We start from the raw sequence: 9,408 nt of genomic DNA, 5'->3' as shown, positions 1-9,408 counted from the left end.
ATATACCAGAAAATACCAAAATCAGATTTGTCAATTTAGTATGTTTAGATTTTATTATTAAATAAATAGAAATCCCATAGAAATCTTGGGGTCTGAATCTTTTGAGTACTATCTTAAACATTCTTTGATTTATTAAACTACTTTGGCCATGTAGTGGCTCTTTTTTCTGAACAGTATTAATTTTCTTTTTCTTTTCAAGATTTTATTTATTTATTTATTTGAGAAAGCGAGAATGAGAGAGAGAGAGAGAACACATGAGAGGGGGCAGGGTGAGAGGGAGAAGCAGACTCCCTGCTGAGCAGGGAACCCGATGCGGGACTCGATCCCGGGACTCCAGGATCATGACCTGAGCCAAAGGCAGTCGCTTAAACAACTGAGCCACCCAGGTGTCCCAAAAAGTATTAATTTTCTATTGATTGACTGATTTCTGTACCCTTGTACCACCCTCTTTCTATTCCCTCCCACATACACCAGCCCCTAGCAACCACTTTTCTACTCTTTGTTTCTATGAGTTCAATTTGTTTAAATTCTACATACAAGTGATACCTCACAGAATTTGTTTTCTCTGTCTGACTTGTTTTACTGAGCACAATGCCCTCCAGATTCATCCATATTGTTGCAGAAGACAGAATTTCTGTTTTTTTAAAGGCTGAGTAATTTTCCATTGGATATATATGACATTTTGCTTATCCATTCATTTGTGGATGGGTACAGGTTGTTTCCATATCTTGGCTATTGTGAATAATGTTGCAATGAACACTGGACTGCAGGTATCTCTTTGAGATCATGGTTTTAACTCCCTTGGATATATACCCAGAAGTGGGATTGCTGGATCATATGGTAGTTTTTTTTTTTTAACTTTTTAAGGAAACTCCATACTCTTTCCCATAGTGGCTGTACCAGTTCATATTCCCACCAGCCATGTACAAGGGTTCTCTTTTTCCATGTATTCATCAGAATTTTCTATCCTTTATCTTTTTGGTAATAGGCATCCTAACAAGTACAAGGTGATATCTCATTATAGTTTTGACTTGCATTTCCCTGATGATTACTGATGTTAATTTTTCCATATACTTGTTGGCTATTTGTATGTTTTTGGAAAATGTTCAGGTCCTTTGCCGATTTTTTAATTTATTTATTTTTATAGAGTTGCATGAGTTCCTGTACATTTTGTATATTAACCTATCATGTGATATATGCTTTGCAAATATTTTCTCCCATCCCATATATTGTCTTTTCACTCTGCTCATTTTTGATTTGTTTTGTTTTTGTTTTTGTTTTGCTGTACAGAGAGGCTTTTTAAATATTGCCTTTGAGGGCACCTGGGTGGCTCAGTTGCTTAAGCGTCTGCCTTCAGCTCAGGTCATGATCCCAGAGTCCTGGGATGGAGTCCCACAATGGACTCCCTGCTCAGGGGAGAGTCTGCTCTCCCTCTGCTCCTCCCCCCTTCATGCCCTCTCTCTCTCTCATTCTCTCACTCTCTCTCTCCCAAATAAATAAATAAAATATTTTAAAAATAAATAAATAAATAATGCCTTTGATTGGGAGTAGAGTTTCATATTCATGATGATATTTCAGAATAATGGTACATTTAAAAGTTTACACCTGAGTGGTGTTTATCATAAATATCTCACAAGTGTATGTAATGCCTAATATTATGTACAATGCTTAATACTAAGATGATATTATCAGAGGAATTAAACAAATGCATTGAAAGATTTCAAAATTATTATAAACAAACTTGGAATAGAAGACTAAACATGATACAAATGGAATATGAAGGCAACTAATAACTGTGTAAATAAATATTTATTTCTTATGCATGTTAGTGGACAGCTCAAGTACCAAGCGATTTATGTAAAAACTCCTACTTCAATAAAATGTGTTCACTAGTGATGTATGTGTGTGCCAGGGTCCAAGACAGAGTAGGAGGCAACCTGTGCCAGCTTCTTAGCAGCATTTACAGAAAATGCACACAGCTGGCTGCTGTGAGATTCCTTTGCTTTCTGTTGTGGTGTTGGGTCAGGCAGCCTGGTTTTAGTCATATAAGAGGAATTTAAAAGACCTCTTATTCGCATAATTGTGTGGTTTCACCGAGACCAGGGTGTCTCACAGATTTCTTGGTCATCAAAATCTGAATCCAGTAAGTCCTCCATGACAGAAAGGACCCTGTGGGGTGCCTGCACTTTGTCTTTTGTGACTGTGTATGCTTCACTCTCACTTAAGCTTTACACGAGCATACCTTGTGGGATTTCAGAAGTCCTTCAATTTCCCTGGCACTGCGTAATTGCAAGTAGTAATACCATTGTGCACATTTTACAAATCTAAAATATAGATAATTCTTCACTTTATGGTCAGGAATAACAAGAGTGTCCATTATCACCCCAGCAATTGAATATTGTTCTGATAGTTACGGTCAGTGCAATAAAAAAATTAATAGAAATGCAAGATGCAAATATATACAATATATACATGATTGTATATAACAAGGAAATTTAACAGAAACAACTGAGAAAACTCAAATTTGAGAGAGCTTAATAGAGTGAACTGTGTTTCGGGTCTCTGCAACCACGCTCATGCCCTTCGCTGGAAGGACTCACGGGACTCAGGAAAGCAGTTAGACTCATGTTGCAGTTTATTACAAGGAAAGAGATTAAAATCAGAAAGGGAAAAAGGTGCATGGGTCAAAGTCCAGGGGAAACCAGGCACAAGTTTCCAAGCATGGTCTCCCAGGGGAGTCACATGGACATGCTTAATTCTCTCAGCAAGAATGTATGACAGCCTGCACAAAGTGCTACCAAGCAGACTCACCCAAGCTTTCATGTTCAGGATTTTAATTGGGAGGTCAGACACATTGGCAAGCAGCAACTATGTGGTTTCATTAGCATTGCTTTTGAATTAACTAATTTCTCTTAGAAAACCATCAGATTTCTTTTTTTTTTTAAGATTATTTATTTATTTAGTTGACAGAGAGAGACACAGCAAGAGAGGGAACACAAGCAGGGGGAGTGGGAGAGGGAGAAGCAGGCTCCCCACTTAGCAGGGAACCCGACACGGGGCTCTATCCCAGGACCATGGGATCATGACCTGAGCCGAAGGCAAACGCTTAACGACTGAGCCACCCAGGCGCCCCAAAAACCATCAAATTTCTATAGTAGGTTTGGAATTGTAGAAAATTAGCATAATTGTGTAACAAGTTCTTCAACTATAGGAAGGAATTATTTTTGGTTTATATAATAAGTACTTTTTTAAGTCATACTAACAATGCCATCCATTATTCTAGGCTGAGACTATTGTGTAAACAACGCAAACAAGTCCACCATTCTCTTGGAATGTATATTATGCCTCTCTATTGGTGAATAAAGGATCAACGTTAATGTGAATTGAATACATTTATGGTTTTTATATATCACTATGTTAATTTTTCTGCCTGAAAACCTGCACCTCTACATCAATCTCGACAAATCAAATAGGTAATTACTGAGCATGTAGGTACATACAAAGCAGTCTCCCAGGTGCTGTGAATATATGTGCAGTTTATAACTAAGTTAGATTAAAAAAAATTAATACATAAAAAATACATTATTTCACCTATCACAAGATAAGATATGAATATAAATACATTATTAAAATCCATTTTTGGGGGCGCCTGGGTGGCTCAGTCGTTAAGCGTCTGCCTTTGGCTCAGGTCATGATCCCAGGGTCCTGGGATCCAGCCCCGCATGGGGCTCCCTGCTCCGTGGGAAGCCTGCTTCTCCCTCTCCCGCTCCCCCTGCTTGTGTTCCCTCTCTCGCTGTGTCTCTCTCTGTCAAAATAAATAAATAAATAAATAAATAAATAAATAAATAAATAAATAAAAATCTTTAAAATCCATTTTTTATTCTGTACTTGGGACCCAATTACCAATATTGCTGATACTTTAAACAACACTATATGTTAGGTTTGATGATCTTTGCTTTATATATATGGAACCTAAGACTAGGAGAACTGAAGTATTCTGAGAGACATAAAAATAATACGTATCAGAACTTGGAATAAATATCTACAAAACTCAGATCCTTTATATCAGTACTTGTCAAAAGATTGCAATGAAGGAACACAGATCCACTGAGGGCCAATACTTTTGTGAACTACAACAAAACTAAACTACTAGAAATATAAAAATTTCTAAATTATGTAAAAATATAAGCCAAATTTATTAGATTCCACTTAAAACACATAAGTGTTGTATGAAAGGAGAGAGGGTTAACACTCCCCTTGGGCCTGACAACACCCATATGGTGAAGGTATTGCCACCTATTTCATGGCATCTAACCATTATTTGGGGGGCCCTGGCTGTCTCAGTCGGTGGATCATGCGACTCTTGATCTTGGGGTTGTGGGTTCATGCCCCACACTGGGTGTAGATATTACTTTTAAAAATTAAATTTAAGATGAACATGGATGCAAAAATTCTCACCAAAATACTAGCCAATAGGATCCAACAGTACATTAAAAGGATTATTCACCACGACCAAGTGGGATTTATCCCTGGGCTGCAAGGTTGGTTCAACATCCGCAAATCAATCAACGTGATACAATACATTAACAAAAGAAAAAACAAGAATCATATGATCCTCTCAATAGATGCAGAAAAAGCATTTGACAAAGTACAGCATCCTTTCTTGATCAAAACTTCAGAGTATAGGGATAGAGGGTACATACCTCAATATCATAAAAGCCATCTATGAAAAACCTACAGCAAATATCATGCTCAATGGGGAAAAACTGAGAGCTTTCCCCTTAAGGTCAGGAACGCGGCAGGGATGTCCATGATCACCACTGCTATTCAACGTAGTATTAGAAGTCCTAGCCACAGCAATCAGACAACAAAAAGAAATCAAAGGCAAAGAAGAAGTCAAACTCTCACTCTTTGCAGATGATATGATACTTTATGTGGAAAACCCAAAAGACTCCACCCCAAAACTGCTAGAACTCATACAAGAATTCAGTCAAGTGGCAGGTTATAAAATCAATGCACAGAAATCAGTGGCATTCCTATACACCAACAACCAGACAGAAGAAAGAGAAATTAAGGAGTCGATCCCATTTACAATTGTACCCCAAACCATAAGATACTTAGGAATAAATCTAACCAAGAGACAAAAGATCTGTACTCAGAAACCTATAAAATACTCATGAAAGAAATTGAGGAAGACACAAAGAAATGGAAAATCATTCCATGCTCATAGATTGGAAGAAAAAATATTGTGAAGATGTCAATGCTACCTAGAGCAATCTACACATTCAATGCAATCCCCATCAAAATACCATCCACTTTTTTCAAAGAAATGGAATAAATAATCCTAAAATTTGTATGGAATCAGAAAAGACCCCGCATAGCCAGAGGAATGTTGAAAAAGAAAGGCAAAGCTGGCGGCATCACAATTCCGGACTTCCAGCTCTATTACAAAGTTGTAATCATCAAGACAGTATGGTACTGGCACAAAAACAGACACATAGATCAATGGAACAGAATAGAGAGCCCAGAAGTGGACCCTCAAGTCTATGTTCAACTAATCTTTGACAAAGCAGGAAAGAATGTCCAATGGAACAAAGACAGTCTCTTCAACAAATGGTGTTGGGAAAATTGGACAGCCACATGCAGAAGAATGAAACTGGACCATTTCCTTACACCACACACAAAAATAGACCCAAAATGGATGAAAGACCTAAATGTGAGACAGGAATCCATCAAAATCCTAAAGGAAAACACAGGCAGCAGCCTCTTCGACCTCAGCCACAGCAACTTCTTCCTAGAAACATCACCAAAGGCAAGGGAAGCAAGGTCAAAAATGAACTACTGGGACTTCATCAAGATCAAAAGCTTTTGCACAGCAAAAGAAACAGTCAACAAAACCAAAAGACAACTGATAGAATGGGAGAAGATATTTGCAAATGACATGTCAGATAAAGGGCTAGTATCCAAAATCTATAAAGAACTTATCAAACTCAACACCCAAAGAACAACTAATCCAATCAAGAAATGGGCAGAAGACAGGAACAGACATGTGTCCAAAGAAGACATCCAAATGGCCAACAGACACATGAGAAAGTGCTCGACATCGCTTGGCATCAGGGAAATCCAAATCAGTAGAATGGCTAAAGTTAACAAGTCAGGAAACGACAGATGTTGGCAAGGATGCAGAGAAAGGGGAACCCTCCTACACTGTTGGTGGGAATGCAAGCTGGTGCAGCCACTCTGGAAAACAGTATGGAAGTTCCTCAAAAAGTTGAAAATAGAGCTACCATATGATCCAGCAATTGCACTACTGGGTATTTACCCCAAAGATACAAATGTAGGGATCCAAAGGGGTATGTGCACCCCGATGTTTATAGCAGCAATGTCCACAATAGCCAAACTGTGGAAAGAGCCAAGATGTCCATCGACAGATGAATGGATAAAGAAGAGGTGGGATATATATACAATGGAATATTATGCATCCATCAAAAAGAATTAGATCTTGTCATTTGCAACGACGTGGATGGAACTGGAGGGTGTTATGCTGAGCAAAATAAGTCAATCAGAGAAAGACATGTATCATATGACCTCACTGATATGAGGAATTCTTAATTGCAGGAAACAAACTGAGGGTTGCTGGAGTGGTGGGGGGTGGGAGGGATGGGGTGGCTGGGTGATAGACATTGGGGAGGGTATGTGCTATGGTGAGCACTGTGAATTGTGCAAGACTGTTGAATCACAGATCTGTACCTCTGAAACAAATAATGCAATATATGTTAAGAAAAAAAAAAAGAAGAAGAAGAAGATAGCAGGAAGGGGCACCTGGGTGGCTTAGTTGGTTAAGCGACTGCCTTCGGCTCAGGTCATGATCCTGGAGTCCCGGGATCAAGTCCCACATCAGGCTCCCTGCTCAGCAGGGAGTCTGCTTCTCCTTCCAACCCTCCCACCTCTCATGCTCTCTCTCTATCTCATTCTCTCTCAAATAAATAAATAAAATCTGTAAAAAAAAAAAAAGGAGATAGCAGGAGGAGAAGAATGAAGGGGGGAAATTGGAGGGGGAGATGAATCATGAGAGACGATGGACTCTGAAAAACAAACTGAAGGTTCTAGAGGGGAGGGGGATGGGAGGATGGGTTAGCCTGGTGATGGGTATTAAAGAGGGCACATTCTGCATGGAGCACTGGGTGTTATGTACAAACAATGAATCATGGAACACTACATCAAAAACTAATGATGTAATATATGGTGATTAACATAACAATAAATTTTTTAAATTAAATTTAAAAATTTTCTGTCAAATTATTAAACAAATTCCAAAATTTATCTCAATTGCTGTACTTTTCTCATCAAAAAAATGGTAACAAATGGTTTGTAGTGCTACCCTGCTCTTCAAGCTATACTTAGGACTGCTCTCCACTCTGCCACATTCTGGACACATCCAGAGTGCTCTGGTGGAAATTTTGATAGATATTTTGTATACAGGAAAAATTCCTGTATATGTATTATGAAATAAGATTTGAAGGCACAAATGTTCATGGTTGGGTAACAGTGGTAAATAAACATGTCCATTTAAAATAAAAACTGCCTTTGTTTTTTGAGACATCTATGGGAGATAGTTTGAACAGATTGAATGTGAACATACTTCTGTTTAGGAATCTGAGTTTGATCTTACAGTAAATAAGGAAAATTATATGCATTTATCTTTGAAGAGATTCCTTTTCAGGGTGAATACATGATGCTAGAGTACTTTCCATTTGGTACATATATATATGTTGAAGTGAAGAACATTGCATAGGCCTATAAGAATTTACTTATATGTATTGTATTTATTGGTACCTATCTAGAAAAAAAAAGTAGAACATTATTTTAGAAAGCAAACATGTTAGTGGTGTACTTAGAACTCAGCTAATCATGTTAATTGGTTTATTTATAACTGGTTCCAAAGATAGTATATTATTTAAAGAGAAAAATAAGCATTGAGATAATTAAGCATGAAATTTGGAAATACAGTGATTTAATCATTGAGGATTTCATTATTGATATATAGATGTAGCTTTTTATATGTTCATGTTATGTTGATAATAAACTGGTTCCATGATTCACAATCTAAAGTTGATCAACCAGTGTGCAGCTGAAGAAATAACTGTATATATTACTATTTTCTTGCATTTCTTAAAATATTAGAGATGAGAATGTATGTTGTTCATCTCTAGTCTTTACTACAATTTTTTAACCATATTGTTTTTATAGAACCTATGTAAGAATTTTGGTGAAATGAATTCTCTACCCAGGGAAAAATATGCAGTATTGATCCATGTGAGATTTTGTACAGATCACAAAAGGTATGGAGACCCTCGAAGCTCAATCTTTGACTCTACAGAGATCCAAAGTTTAAGAACTTTGATAGAAGGCTGGTCTGTCTGAATACGTCCTCCCCCTTAGAATGTCTGTTCTTTACCAAAAACCTTTAGTTAATATTACTCCCCAAATTCTCCAATGTTTCCTTCCATTTAAGCTAAGTATATATGTGGGATTTTTTTTTTCCTGTTTCTGTACTCCCATTGACAGGAATCAGTAAAAGAGACATCTCTATTTAATTTCTTTATCATCACTCTTTATAGTAAATGAAACTAAATGAATAGTTAGTGTTAGGATAGGACCACAAAAGGAATAGTAGCTCAAAACTCATATTTTCACTAGTGAAATCTCATTGCATTTATTAATTCATCAAATAAAATCCTCTTTCCTTTTTGTTAATCATCTAATAAGATTGAATGAAAAACATAAGTTTATTCACTTATTTAAAATATATTTACTGAGTGCCTTCTATCTACCAGTGACTAATCTGACCATAAAATAGACAAAATATCATGTTCTCATGGTGACTTATGAAACAATGGGCATAATGAATAAGTATTTTTATGTAGGATATTAGAGAGTGATAAATTATTTATGAAAAGTTGGACCAGGAAAGTGAGCTAAGACTTCCCAGGGTATGGGAGTAGTTCTAATTTCAAGAAGGATTATCTGGGCAGAACTCATTGAGAGAACGATAGGAAGAGGACCTGGCAAGTATGAATGTTCAATGGTGAGAACTAGAAATTGAGGAACACTCAGTGTAACTAATGTGGAGGAATGAAGGAAAGAGTAGTAGGAGATAAAGTCAGAAAGGAAAAGAGGGTGAGGAGGGTGGGGACTACCATAAAGACCTTCACTTTTACTTTTGAGTGAAAAGAGGAGAAACTGAATGATTTTCAGTATAAGAGCAGATTATTTACCTTTCAAAAGGTGCATCCTGTAATGTACAAAGTAAGAAGTGTGGCCAAATTTGGAGGCTATTACACTAATGAATGTGAAATATGATAATGATTGGGCACAAGGTGACAGCAGTGAAATTAGTGAAAAATA

At 37.1% G+C, this 9,408-nt stretch overlaps 1 pseudogene; it reads left to right on the top strand.

Moving 5' to 3' along the window:
- The first annotated feature begins 4,222 nt into the window (after window positions 1-4,222).
- Window positions 4,223-4,323, top strand: LOC118022581 (annotated as a pseudogene).
- The last annotated feature ends 5,085 nt before the right edge of the window (window positions 4,324-9,408 follow it).

Source organism: Mirounga leonina, unplaced genomic scaffold, assembly GCF_011800145.1.
Source record: "Mirounga leonina isolate KUSES-001 unplaced genomic scaffold, KU_Mleo_1.0 Mir_176, whole genome shotgun sequence".
Taxonomy (NCBI): Eukaryota; Metazoa; Chordata; class Mammalia; order Carnivora; family Phocidae; genus Mirounga; species Mirounga leonina.
Note: the sequence above shows the minus strand (reverse complement) of the source record. Positions and strands in the feature narration are given on the sequence as shown.